We start from the raw sequence: 13667 nt of genomic DNA, 5'->3' as shown, positions 1-13667 counted from the left end.
CGGATGCGATGGGCTCGGAGGCGACGGGCTCGGAGGCGACAGGCTCGGCGGCGACGCGCTCGGATGCGACGGTTTCGGAGGCGACGGGCTCGGAGGTGATGGCCGTCGGCGCATTCTTATTCTCCATCGCCGGCAGGGGAGCGCGCGTACGACGGTTGGGGTTTTTTCCTTCGATTTGGAGAAGTTGATGGGACGTGAGAGACGTGGTTTCGTGCGTGAGCGAGAATGAGACGTACTGTGTGCAGAGGGAGGGAGAGAGGGGCTTACGCGTCCTAAATGCGACCCGCGTCCTACGCGTCCACTATTGCACGTCTGCACCATGACACGCGTCAACAATTGCACGTCTTCCACTTCTGCACAGCAACACGCGTCCTCGAGTCTACCCTGGAAATTTAGACATACTCAGGTATACCCTCGAGTCATATACTAGCATTTTTTGTATGCTCAGTTTTCCCCTTGAGTGCTAATACTGGCTAGTGCAATATACTCAGTTTTACCCTCAAATGGATGGTCAACAGAGAGTCAACAAATGGGATTAACTAGTTAAATCAGTCATTTAGTGTGCAAAAAAATCCAAAAAAGAGTGGCACTTACTCATGGAGTCTTCTTACGCGACCTGCCACGTTGGGAACCATAACAATCATAGATAAATCAAGTTTTACCACAAATTGCCATTTCTTAAATCACCTAATAGCTATGAAGGTGCATGGTTTTCCACAATAAGCCCTACCCAAAAACAGCATTCCCCAAAATATAATTTGTCTGAATGATCGAGGCCATAATTTTCACACTAATGTATATTTGTATCGCAAATAGTTTGAGGTAGGCCAAGATGGGTTTCATTGTACAAAACACACATTTTCCATTTTTAAATCTCATATTTGAATCCCTTACTCTGTTTACTACTCACTTGCCCTTGGTTTCTTGATACTACTCAGTTTTGCCCTCTCCCTTCACAAATTCTCACTGGCGGCCAACATTGCCCTGATTGGTCTAGCCCATATCACGCGGATCCTGCCCGCCGATCGTTGATCGTATGATCTAACAGGCAGGATAACCCCTATCTCTCTCTGGTCGGGGCCACCACCCTCTCTCTCTCTCTCTCGGCGGTTACCCAGTACGCTAAAGTTTGGTTTTCTGCATTATTTTTTGCGAGCTAAATTATAAACTCTTTTAGGCATTATTTTTCACGCAAAAAATGATAAAAAATCACCGATTTGTTGTAGCCATTACTTTTCACGCAAAGAATGATAAACCATCACCGATTTGTTGTAGCCATTACTTTTCACGTAAAAAATGATAAACCATTGATGACCCACAAGTATAGGGGATCGCAGCAGTCTTCGCGGGAAGTAAATCCCAATTTATTGATTCGACACAAGGGGAGACAAAGAATACTTGGAGGCCTTAACAGCGGAGTTGTCAATTCAGCTGTACGTGGAAACAGACTTGCTCGCAAGAGTTTATCAGTAGTAACAGTTTTATAGCAAGAGTGATAGTGAAATAACAAGAGGCAGAGTAACAGAGACAGCAGTAGTGATTATAGTAAACAGCAGGATTAAAATACTGTAGGCACGGGGACGGATGACGGGCGTTGCATGGATGAGAGAAACTCATGTAACAATCATAGCAGGGCATTTGCAGATAATAATAAAACGGTGTCCAAGTACAAAGCAATCAATAGGCATGTGTTCCAATTATAGTCGTACGTGCTCGCAATGAGAAACTTGCACAACATCTTTTGTCCTACCAGCCGGTGGCAGCCGGGCCTCAAGGGAATCTACTGGATATTAAGGTACTCCTTTTAATAGAGTACCGGAGCAAAGCATTAACACTCCGTGAACACATGTGATCCTCACGTCACTACCATCCCCTCCGGTTGTCTCGATTCTTGTCACTTCGGGGCCATTGGTTCCGGACAGCGACATGTGTATACAACTTGCAGGTAAGACCATAAACAATGAATATCTTGATGAAACAATAACATGTTCATATCTGAGATCATGGCACTCGGGCCCTAGTGACAAGCATTAAGCATAACAAGTTGCAACAATATCATCAAAGTACCAATTACGGACACTAGGCACTATGCCCTAACAATCTTATGTTATTACATGACCAATCTCATCCAATCCCTACCATCCCCTTCGGCCTACAGCGGGGGAATTACTCACTCATGGATGGGGGAAGCATGGCTGGTTGATGGAGAGGCGTCGGTGGTGATGATGGCGATGATCTCCTCCAATTCCCCGTCCCGGCGGAGTGCCAGAACGGAGACTTCTGGCTCCCGCGACGGAGTTTCGCGATGTGGCGGCGTTCTGGAGGCTTTCTGGCGACTTCGACTTCTCCCCGTGCGTTTTTAGGTCGAAGGCAATATATAGTCCGAAGGAGGGCGTCGGAGGCCGGCCGAGGGGGCCACACCACATGGCCGCGCGGGCCCCCCCTGGGCCGCGCCGCCCTATGGTGTGGGGCCCTCGGGCCTCCACCTGATTTGTCCTTCTGGCTCCGTCAGTATTCTGGGAAAATAGGGCCTTCTGCATAAATTCCGAGGATTTTCCTGAAAGTTGGATTTCTGCACAAAAACGAGACACCAGAGCAGTTCTGCTGAAAACAGCGTTAGTCCGCGTTAGTTGCATCCAAAATACACAAATTAGAGGTAAAACAATAGCAAAAGTGTTCGGGAAAGTAGATACGTTTTGGACGTATCAACTCCCCCCAAGCTTAGCTTATTGTTTGTCCTCAAGCAATTCAGTTAACAACTGAGCGATAAAAGAACTTTCACGAACACATTTGCTCATATGATGTATATATTCTCATGCTATGGCTAATAATTAAACAGTTCATAATGAGATGCATACAAATAAGATCATCTAACAGCTATGTCAGTCATGGAGAGGTACCAACAATTAATAATAAGCATCATGAATCATGTATATAAGCAGGATTGCAATGTTCATAAGAGAGTATGATAAAGTGGTATCTCGCTTGCCCGTATTTGATCGGCAAAACATAAATGCCCAGGCACCTCTGAAGTTCATAGAAAGACTAGAAGTAGTGATTGTCAAAGATAAAAGCATCAAAGTTATACCACAATCAATCATATTTTGAGACAAGCATATTATACTAAGAATGACAGTTGTGCTCTCAAGATAGTGCTCAAAGAAAGAATGGAGACACAACACAAAAGTAAAAGATTGACCCTTCGCAAAGGGAAGCAGGGATTAACATGCGCTAGATCTTTTCATTTTTAAAACAGGAGTAAAATTATTTTGAGAGGTGTTTTTTGTTGTCAACGAATGGTAATGGGTACACCAACTACCTTGCCAACCGGACTCCCAAGAGCGGCTCCCATGAATTATTTTTATGTTTATGTGGCACTCCTTCCAACCTTTCTTTCACAAACCATGGCTAATCGAATCCTCGGGTGCCTGCCAACAATCACATACCATGAAGGAGTGCCTTTTTATTTTAGTTTTATTATGATGACACTCCCCCCAACCTTTGCTTACACAAGCCATGGCTAACCGAATCCTTCGGGTGCCGTCCAACGATCACATACCATGGAGGAGTGTCTATTTAAGTTAATTAATTTGGGACTGGGAATCCCATTGCCAGCTCTTTTTGCAAAATTATTGGATAAGCGGATGTGCCACTAGTCCATAATGAAAGTCCGTCAAGAGTAAATGACAAGGTTGAAAGTTAAACACCACATACTTCCTCATGAGCTATCAAACATTAACACAAATTGAGAAGCATTTTGAAGGTTTTAAAGGTAGCGCATGAGAATTTACTTGGAATGGTTTGAAATACCATGCATAGGTATTTATGGTGGACACTTTGGAACAACTTGGTTTTCAGGTGTTTGGAAGCACGAGCAGCATTCCCGCTCAGTACAAGTGAAGGCTAGCAATAGACTAGGGAGCGACAAATCAAGAGAGCAGTAACTGTCATAATCATGCTTGCGGCAAAATAAATTAACGGAGGTATAAAAGTGATACAAGAACTCTGAAGCAATATAAATCATTGAGGCTTAATTGACTTTCGTTCAGTCATATGCATGCGTGAGCATGTGCCAAGTCGATATAAATGAATTATTCAGAGGAGGATACCACAATGCCATACTTACTTATGAATAAAACAATGCAAGCAAACATCCATGACATGCTACTCATATTAATAAATTGGAGCTAAACATGAGAGATCATGAACTACTAGACTTTCTCAAATAACATATACCTCACATGAACCAACTAAGCATGCTCACATGGATGAGTATATGTACAAAAATGAAAACAAATAGAGTTCATACCAGCCTCTCACCACAATCCAATTGTCGTAGATCGTCATTATTGCCTTTCACTTGTGTAGCTTGGATAATGTAAAATGAAAACCACGCTCCAGCCACCGAAGACCATTGAACTCATGATGAACTTTACAAACCAAAGAAGAACAGCAAATATTTTTGGAGTTTTCGAATTGGAAACAAGAACAAAAGGAAACAAGCGAACAAAGCAAAATCTTTTTGGGTTTTCTTATAGCAAACTAGCAATAGCAAATAAAGCGAAACAAATGCAAGAAACCAAAGCAAACAAATGGTGAAGAGAAACAACAGAAATATTTTTGGTCTTTTTGTGTTTTGAGAAAGAAACAAAGCGAAAACAAGAAATAGCAAACTAGAAAAGTCACATAAACACAAAGCAGCAGGAATTCGTCAAACTTGACAGCAGTACAGTACCAGATTTTTAAGAAATTCTTCCACTGCTCAAATCGAAAAGTGTTCAACTAATGAAAGTTAGATAACAACCTGGGGAACATGCACAAAAATTGGCTTCGCTAAATACTGTTCTGGCTATTTTTGGGAATTTTTTTCGGTAACAGTCCAGAATCTGTTTTCAGGCAGCACTTCCCCAAATATCATCTCCCTCTCATTAGAAAACCACTTCAAACAATCAAAACAAGTATATACAAGTATCCAGCAATCATAATATGCAAAGAATGAATGATGCCGGTATACCTCCCCCCAAGCTTAGGCTTTTGGCCTAAGTGGAGTTCAACCCCAACGAGGATCGCTGTTCCTCGCTGGTGGATAATGCATGGCGTAGTCATAGTAAGGTTCTTGTGCAGAAGAAAAGCGTGGAGGCTCCATATATCCAACATGTTGATGCGAGAAACTTGCTGCATCGGATGATGAGTCGAGGTGTTCCTCGGCCTCCTCCGTGTTGCCTCTTGCATGATGGCCTCCTCCCTCTATGTGTGCATTCAGTGAACCTTCTGTGACTGACCAATCTTCCCTGAAATCAAGGTTAAATAGAACAGGCGCAGGCAATCTTACTAGTTTCTCAGTTTTCTTAGTTATTCTCCAAACTTTCTTATAAAATGTCATCTTGTAAAACAGGCTACCCAAATTAGATGAAGCAGAAACAAATTCATGTTTAATCATAGAGACTATGTCAAGTTTTTCTACGGAAATTTGAATATCAAGATGGTGAGGTTCTACATTATGCAAAGCTAGCAAACAAGAGGCGATGAGACCTCCACAAATTCCACCTTTCTCACGGTTAGTAGCAAGTCTATAAGCTATCAACGCCCCCAAATTATAAGTCTTACTACCTTGCAGTGCCGCAGCTAGAAAAGCTAAATCCTGGATAGAGAGTTTACCACCACTCTTTCTAGCAAGAACGCATTTAGTAACGAAATAAGCAAAGTAGCGAATAGCTGGGAGTTGAATGCTAGTAATTTTACCACCATCCTCTGAGAAACTCCTTCCATGACAAATCATCTCGAATAGGCTTAAGAGCTCTCGCGGCGATCCCCTTATCTTCTCGCATGATCCCCATTGCGGTACTCTAATTGCTGCACAAAAATCACTGAATGGCAAGTTGACAGCTTTATTATAAATTTTATATTGAACCATGGGGTTAGATCGCGACCAATTAAACTTAAAGTCCTGCACAACAGACATAGTCAATTTTGCATATTGGCTAGGTTCTCTATCAACAAAATCACTCAACCCTGCACGAGAAATTAGACTCTGAACATCTTCCAGTATTCCTGCGCTTCTCATGAAATCTGTGCACGGGTAGTAAGAGGGGTATACTCCCTCCTCACGGTTCACTCTCATGACTTGTTGCACCTCCAATTCTTGTTGGTTTAGTTGATATCTATTCCACTCCATTTTCTGAAATTTTTCAACATACAATATAAAATTTGATTTGGTGACATACAATCAAGGGGAACTACTATAGGAACTTGCTAGAGTGCTAATCATGCATCAAAACTAGTTTATACAACTTAGAACAAGCATGCAAGCTCACTAAACATGTTACCTACTGCAGCAAAATATTCAAGATATACTCAACCAAACAAAATTCTACTTGGATAGGCGGAGGAGTCACATACCGGAGAGCAAATGTGCCAAATTTCAGACAGAAATCTGGGCTGAGCAAAGAGATCGAAAAATCCTGAGCTCTTGAGCAAAAACGCGAGTGAGAGAAAGCTGGTGCGAGTTTTTTCGGGAGAGAGAAGATTCTGGGAGAAAGAGATGAAGTAGTGGGGCAAGGAGGGGCCCACACCACAGGGTGGCGCGCCCCCCTCCTTGGCCGCGCCGGCTGGTGGTGTGGCACCCTGGGGTGCCCCACAGGTCATCCTCTGGTGCTCCCAGGTGCCTCTTCGAAAAATAGGACCAACGGTATAATTTTTGTGAATTTTTGAAAACTTTGAAAAATGCACATTTCTGGGTATTAAGTTTATTATTACTGGCCAGGAAAATTTTTGAAATCTCTAATTAACTAAGGAACTTTGCAAATCAAAAGTGCTACAGCAAATAAAACAAGTGGAGGAAGAAAGAAAGAGATGTTGTTTACCTCCTCTATGCATATAAAAGGTATTTGTTAACAAGGTTGATCAAGTCTTGCCACCAAACAAATTTTACATAGCATATGAAGAAATAAACCTCAAATCAATCATGTTACTGTTATCACCAGGATTTGACCAAGTCGGAGGTGGGCCACGATCAAGATAAGCTTGAAGGTTATATATGAAGAAAATACGAAGATCGGCCTTTTATGTGGGGTTGGGCTAGGTTGCCCATTTATCTGTAATTTATTAGATCGTGTCTTAAGTTAGAAGTTAGAGTTTGTATCGTGCACGTTGGGATATTCCCACGTTAGAAAGTCCGCTGGACTATAAATATGTATCTAGGGTTTATGGAATAAACAACAACACAACGTTCACCCCAAAAACAAACCAATCTCGGCGCATCGCCAACTCCTTCGTCTCGAGGGTTTCAATCAGGTAAGCGACATGCTGCCTAGATCGCATCTTGCGATCTAGGCAGCACAAGCCCCACGTTGTTCATGCGTTGCCCGTACTGAAGCGTCTTTGATGGCGGGCAACGTAGTTATCATAGATGTGTTAGGGTTAGCATAGCTCTTCGTATAAACATGCTTACGTAGTGCAACCCTCGCATGTCTAGCCGCCCTCACGCCTATCTCAGGCGTGGGGGCGGCACCCTGCTTGTTCATCATCTAGTAGATCTGATCCGTTACGATTGCTCCTTGCTCCGCAAGGATTAGTTTAATATCTGCAATAGTTAGGCCTTACGAAGGGGGGGAGGATCCAGCGGCACGTAGGGTGGCGTTCGCAAGTCCTAAACAGGATGTTCCGATGATCAACGTCACGTTGGTTGTGTGGCCTTGTTTAGGATCGGCTTACGAGCACCGTGCGTGGCCGCGAGGCCCAACCTGGAGTAGGATGATCCGATTATGCGGTGAAAACCCTAAATCGTCGTAGATCTCATTAGCTTTATCTTGATCAAGCAGGATCACCAGGTATTCGTGCACCCCGTACGGATCATGGGTGGATCGGCTCTTTGAGCCGATTCACAGGATAGCCTGAGAGCCGATCGAGGCTCTGATTTAATGTTTACGTGTATGCCATGCAGGAACTAAGCGAGGCATCCCCATCACCTTCCTGACCAGGTATAGGTCAGGTGGCACGCCCTTGCACTTCGCATCGCCGCGTGTGACCAGAAGAGCATTGCGGGCCGTCGCTCGGAGGGGTCTCAGCCAGCCGCAGCTCTAGGCTCTTCCCGGCTCTACCGTGTTGACAGGCCGCTGCCCGCCGGTGGGTTTTGGCGATCAACACATTCTGGCACGCCCGGTGGGACATCGAGCAAAGGAAAGCCGATGACGAAAACATCGGCTGGTACGAACGCGGTGCTCGTCCTCCCGACGGAGCCTAGTGCTCCGGCATTGCACGAGGGATATTACGAAACCTTCATGGAGCGCTTCGATCCAGCGAGTCGGCTAAGATTATTCTCACTACACGGTCTGCTTGGTTTCAACGGTGATCTAGCGATCGGCGGCCACGTCGGCTACACGAGTCCCGACAGAGCCCAGGTACGAGTACGGCGCATGGACATAATACAAAGCCGATATCTGCAGTCACTTGTCAGATTCGGCTCGGGGGAGGTACATATGGTTATCAGACAGACGCATGGGCAAGAAAATGTCGGGAGCCGATGGAAAATCGGCCAGTAAAAAAACCCTACTGAAGGAACACACCAAGGGCGAGAATGGCGTCGACACGGACGCGATCCGCCTCAGCAATCTCGGCCTTGTCATCCTCGTCCTTACCCGTCACCAGCTGATCGCTCAGGGTACGGATTTCAGCCAGATCGGTCTTCAGACCGGCCGTGAGGCCTTTTGCTTCGTCTTGCGAACGAGCAACAAGGGCTTCCTTGTCCTGGATAAGCTGTTTGGTTGCCCTTACCCTCTCTTCAAGATCCTCCAGCTCCTTGCGCAGGGTCTCGAGTTCAGCATGAGTAGCAGAGGTATCCGTCTTGGCGTCCAGAGCCGCCTTCTTCTCGTTGAGCCGTCGACATTTTTCGGCAATATCGGCCCTCAGCGGAAGTTGGGAGTGGCGAAGAGCAATCCTCTGGCGAGCCGATTGCACCCTTGACTTAAAGACCGGCGAGTAACGGCGGGCCGAGCTTCACTTGCGTGGTCATAGGGAGATGAAGCTGGATATCCTCGAGAATGCCTTTGGCTTCCGGAATCTTCAATCAAAGTCTCGGTTGGGGCGAAAGCAAATCTTTGAGGCGTTGGAGTGGACCACGGGCTGTACTGGGGATCGGCTCCCCACCTGCCTTGGAAGAAGTTGGTTCGATGGATTCTGGATCGAACGAAAGCAAGCTCGAAAGATCATAGCCCTGGCAGTGCAAACAAAGTAAGCTTAGCAGGCAATGGTGGAATTGATGGAGTCAAGGAAGAAAGACATACCTCTCCCAAGGAAGGGGGGACAGCCGATGCAGTAACGATCGGCTCTTCGGTGGACTGAGCTGGGTTAACCATTTGGGCAGCCGCTACCGCTGAGGTGGCCAGGTCCAGAGTGGCGGACGGTATCTGTATCTCCTCAACGTCTCCGCTGGAAGTTTTTTCGGCCTGCAAGAGGAAGCGATTAGCCGATCTTTATGTAACAACCGGAAAGCGTGAAGCATGATCGAGAAGATGATTACATTCGAGACCTCCTGGCTTGATGAAGAGGTTCGTGGGTTCTTACGAGCCCTTTTGACGCAGCGGCGCTTCGTGCGTGACCCCGATTTGGTCGGGGCTTGGGGAGCAGGAGGATCAGGGACCGACCTTTTCTTGGAAGCCGGCGCTGGTGAAGCCGTCTGGCTCTGGGTGGTGGACCTCTCGGAATTACCCGAGCTTGAGTCCCCCTGACTGGTTTCTTCGGGCCCCGCTGGAGGTTTCTTCGGTGGAGGCCTGTAGGAAAGAATACAAGCACGTTGAGAACAAATTTTCAGAAGTGGACAGATGCCTACGGGGTCTGAATCAACTTACATGCAAGCTTCCTTGGGCCGGGGCTTTACGTTTCAGGGGTTTCCTGGCAGCCACCTTCCTCACTGCCGTCCTCGCCTGAGTCGAGGCTCGGGGGGCAACCGGCCCTGAGGATGCTTTACTCTTAGCAGCCGATTTCGATGAAATCGGCTGACTCTGCATTATGACTTTCTTCATAGGTGGCGAGCTCTGGCAGAAGAGGACCACTGGTGCCGGAGGAAGGAATACGAAAGGGGAACCGTCGGTTTGTGTGGGAGCCGGACCATCTTGTTGCTGCCAGGAGAATGAATCAAGTCACAGGTGATCGCTATGTGCGGTTACAAGAGATGCTTAAGTAATGGTACACAGTCTGCAGGGATGTCATATTCGGCGTCAAGCTCTCTCAGTAGCGGTCCTAGAGCCTTCCTGAAGACGTGGGTCTTCCACATAGACCACCAAGTTTCAAAGCCATCGGTGGCAAAGGAGAAACGGAGGTCGTGGGGGATCGGGATGACCAAAGCATCAAAGAAGGTATAACACCTTTGGGCAGTGATAATGTCAGGCAGGTCCGCTCTACTGGCTGTCAGATGGTGTAAGAAGAAGTGTGGAGGCACCTGTCCGAGACCAAGCTGTCGGGCTGCCACTACCGGTTGGTAACACTCATAACCGGGCTTTGTGATCCGGTTCGAGGTACTCATGCCAACAGGGAGGAAGCAAGGGCGGATCATGATGGAGTACAAATGCTGTGTGCCGGCGTCGCCGGCAAGGTCGTCCAATCGGAAAAAGACGGGGTTTTCAAAGTTTGCCGATTCGGTATAAGGATCAAACAGGGGGTTGTCCAGACCTTGAAAGAAAATCTTGAACCACCCTGCTGCTTCCTTGGGGATCAGCCTGCTGCCCGGGAGACCATATAGGGCTTGGCCGTAGCTGGTGCATCGGATTTCCTTTCCATTCACGTCCGGAAAGGTGCAGGTGGTCAGTGGTGGGAAGTCTGGTATTTGGTTTTGGAAGTATAGTTGTGCCCACAACTGAATGAACCACCAGGGGCCGCCAGTTTTGACTGTCTTTCGATGGAACAGTTTGACAGACATCAGTTGAAGGGATCGATAAATCTCTCCAAGGAATAGTTTGCCTAGGCCGAGTTGGGTGCCTTTAGCAAGTTCATAAGCCAGGGAGAGGTAATTCTTGGTAGGAGCAAGTGATGGGCCACAGAATATGAAGTGCTCCAGCCAGAAATTCAGAAAGGCTGTGTGCTCCCGCTCTGTCACGGGACCTTTGTTTTTCATGTAACGATTGAGGTAGGCACCCCAGCTGGTACACTCTTTTTTGGAGGAAAGGGTGAAAGGGACTTTTGGCAGATTTGAATGCGAGGGGCTGGGGGATGCAATGTCCAGCCCCGTGATCATGGCCACATCCAAGAAGGTTGGTGTCATAGGGCCATGACCAAACATAAAGCGATTCGGGCATCGGACAGAAGTAGCCGATGGTTTTCAAGATGTTCTCGTTCTTCTCAAGAGGAGATAATGATAGTGACAGGGCATCGGCTATCCCTATGGTTTCCCAAGTGGCATAGTGGGATTTTGATACTCTATTATACCATGCCACCCAACCTTCAGGAGGATTAGGCCAGGCTCGTAGGCAGTCGGCCCAGGAAGTTAGATCTAGGTTTTGGTTCACAAAGGGGATTCTGTTAGCTTCGCACGAAATTAACAGGGCAGGACTCTCAGAAGAACGAGGACCAAGGCACATCGAATTTGCGAGAGAAGGGTGTGGCAGAAGGATATCTGAAGCCTAAATTAGTAGCAGGGCGAAACATTAATTCAGGTGCTTGCCATTAATCTCATGTAAAGTCGAACAGCGCGAGGGGGTTGAAGATTACCTTCAGTCCGGAAGCTGTGGTATCGGTATTGGATGATTCCGCCATGGGATGCGAAGGAGCCGGAGGCGGCGTGGCCGAGATCTGTGTAGTTGGTTGTGGGTTGGAGCTGCTCAGGCGGCGATTTAGGGATCTGAGTTCACCTTTTCAGATAGAGGTCGCAGGTTACCGTTTGGAAGGGCGGCTAGGTCGACTTTCCTCGTATTTTTATAATGGAGACCGATGCAATGCCATCGGCTCTCTTTGGAGACTGCCTGACTTTGGCCATCGGCAAAACAATGGATTGGAGAATACTTTTCCATACAAAGGAGGGTTCGTTGCAGTGAAGAGCCGATGGTTCAAAGAGGAACAGAAGAAGAGCCGATTGCTCGCATCTTGCTGGTGTTATGTCCCTAGTCTTCGCTGCCTTCGTCGTCGGCATTGTGGCTGTCACCGGCACTGTTTCCGGAGAATGCCTCGTCACCGCTGCTCTAGCCCTCGACTGGAGTTTTTCTTCCTCTGCGTTATCGTCATCGACCTCACTTAAAAGCCCACTCGGACTCCAATATTGGCCAACTTGGGGGAATAGATTGGAAAGAAAGGACAACAGCCAGATCAGAGGATGAAGAGGGTTGATTGATTGGCACGGTTGAATGATAGGGAGCTTGGCGGAAATTTAACGCCATTACGGTTTCCAAGAAAATGATGCGAGCTATCGAGTTTTCCGGAATAATCGACAAGTCATAATGATGACAGATGTTGCGACGACTCTGCTATATCATAACATGACCCGACGAAGGAAAGCGTAATGATTTTGGAAATGTTATTTCCAAAACCAGGGGGGCATGTGTTATCACCAGGATTTGACCAAGTCGGAGGTGGGCCACGATCAAGATAAGCTTGAAGGTTATATATGAAGAAAATACGAAGATCGGCCTTTTATGTGGGGTTGGGCTAGGTTGCCCATTTATCTGTAATTTATTAGATCGTGTCTTAAGTTAGAAGTTAGAGTTTGTATCGTGCACGTTGGGATATTCCCACGTTAGAAAGTCCGCTGGACTATAAATATGTATCTAGGGTTTATGGAATAAACAACAACACAACGTTCACCCCAAAAACAAACCAATCTCGGCGCATCGCCAACTCCTTCGTCTCGAGGGTTTCAATCGGGTAGCGACATGCTGCCTAGATCGCATCTTGCGATCTAGGGCAGCACAAGCCCCACGTTGTTCATGCGTTGCCCGTACTGAAGCGTCTTTGATGGCGGGCAACGTAGTTATCATAGATGGGTTAGGGTTAGCATAGCTCTTCGTATAAACATGCTTACGTAGTGCAACCCTCGCATGTCTAGCCGCCCTCACGCCTATCTCAGGCGTGGGGGCGGCACCGCTTGTTCATCATCTAGTAGATCTGATCCGTTATTTATTGCTCCTTGCTCCGCAAGGATTAGTTTAATATCTGCAATAGTTAGGCCTTACGAAGGGGGGGAGGATCCAGCGGCACGTAGGGTGGCGTTCGCAAGTCCTAAACAGGATGTTCCGATGATCAACGTCACGTTGGTTGTGTGGCCTTGTTTAGGATCGGCTTACGAGCACCGTGCGTGGCCGCGAGGCCCAACCTGGAGTAGGATGATCCGATTATGCGGTGAAAACCCTAAATCGTCGTAGATCTCATTAGCTTTATCTTGATCAAGCAGGATCACCAGGTATTCGTGCACCCCGTACGGATCATGGGTGGATCGGCTCTTTGAGCCGATTCACAGGATAGCCTGAGAGCCGATCGAGGCTCTGATTTAATGTTTACGTGTATGCCATGCAGGAACTAAGCGAGGCATCCCCATCACCTTCCTGACCAGGTATAGGTCAGGTGGCACGCCCTTGCACTTCGCATCGCCGCGTGTGACCAGAAGAGCATTGCGGGCCGTCGCTCGGAGGGGTCTCAGCCAGCCGCAGCTCTAGGCTCTTCCCGGCTCTACCGTGTTGACAGGCCGC

This window comes from Lolium perenne, chromosome 6 (genome assembly GCF_019359855.2).
Source record: "Lolium perenne isolate Kyuss_39 chromosome 6, Kyuss_2.0, whole genome shotgun sequence".
NCBI lineage: Eukaryota > Viridiplantae > Streptophyta > Magnoliopsida > Poales > Poaceae > Lolium > Lolium perenne.
Note: the sequence above shows the minus strand (reverse complement) of the source record.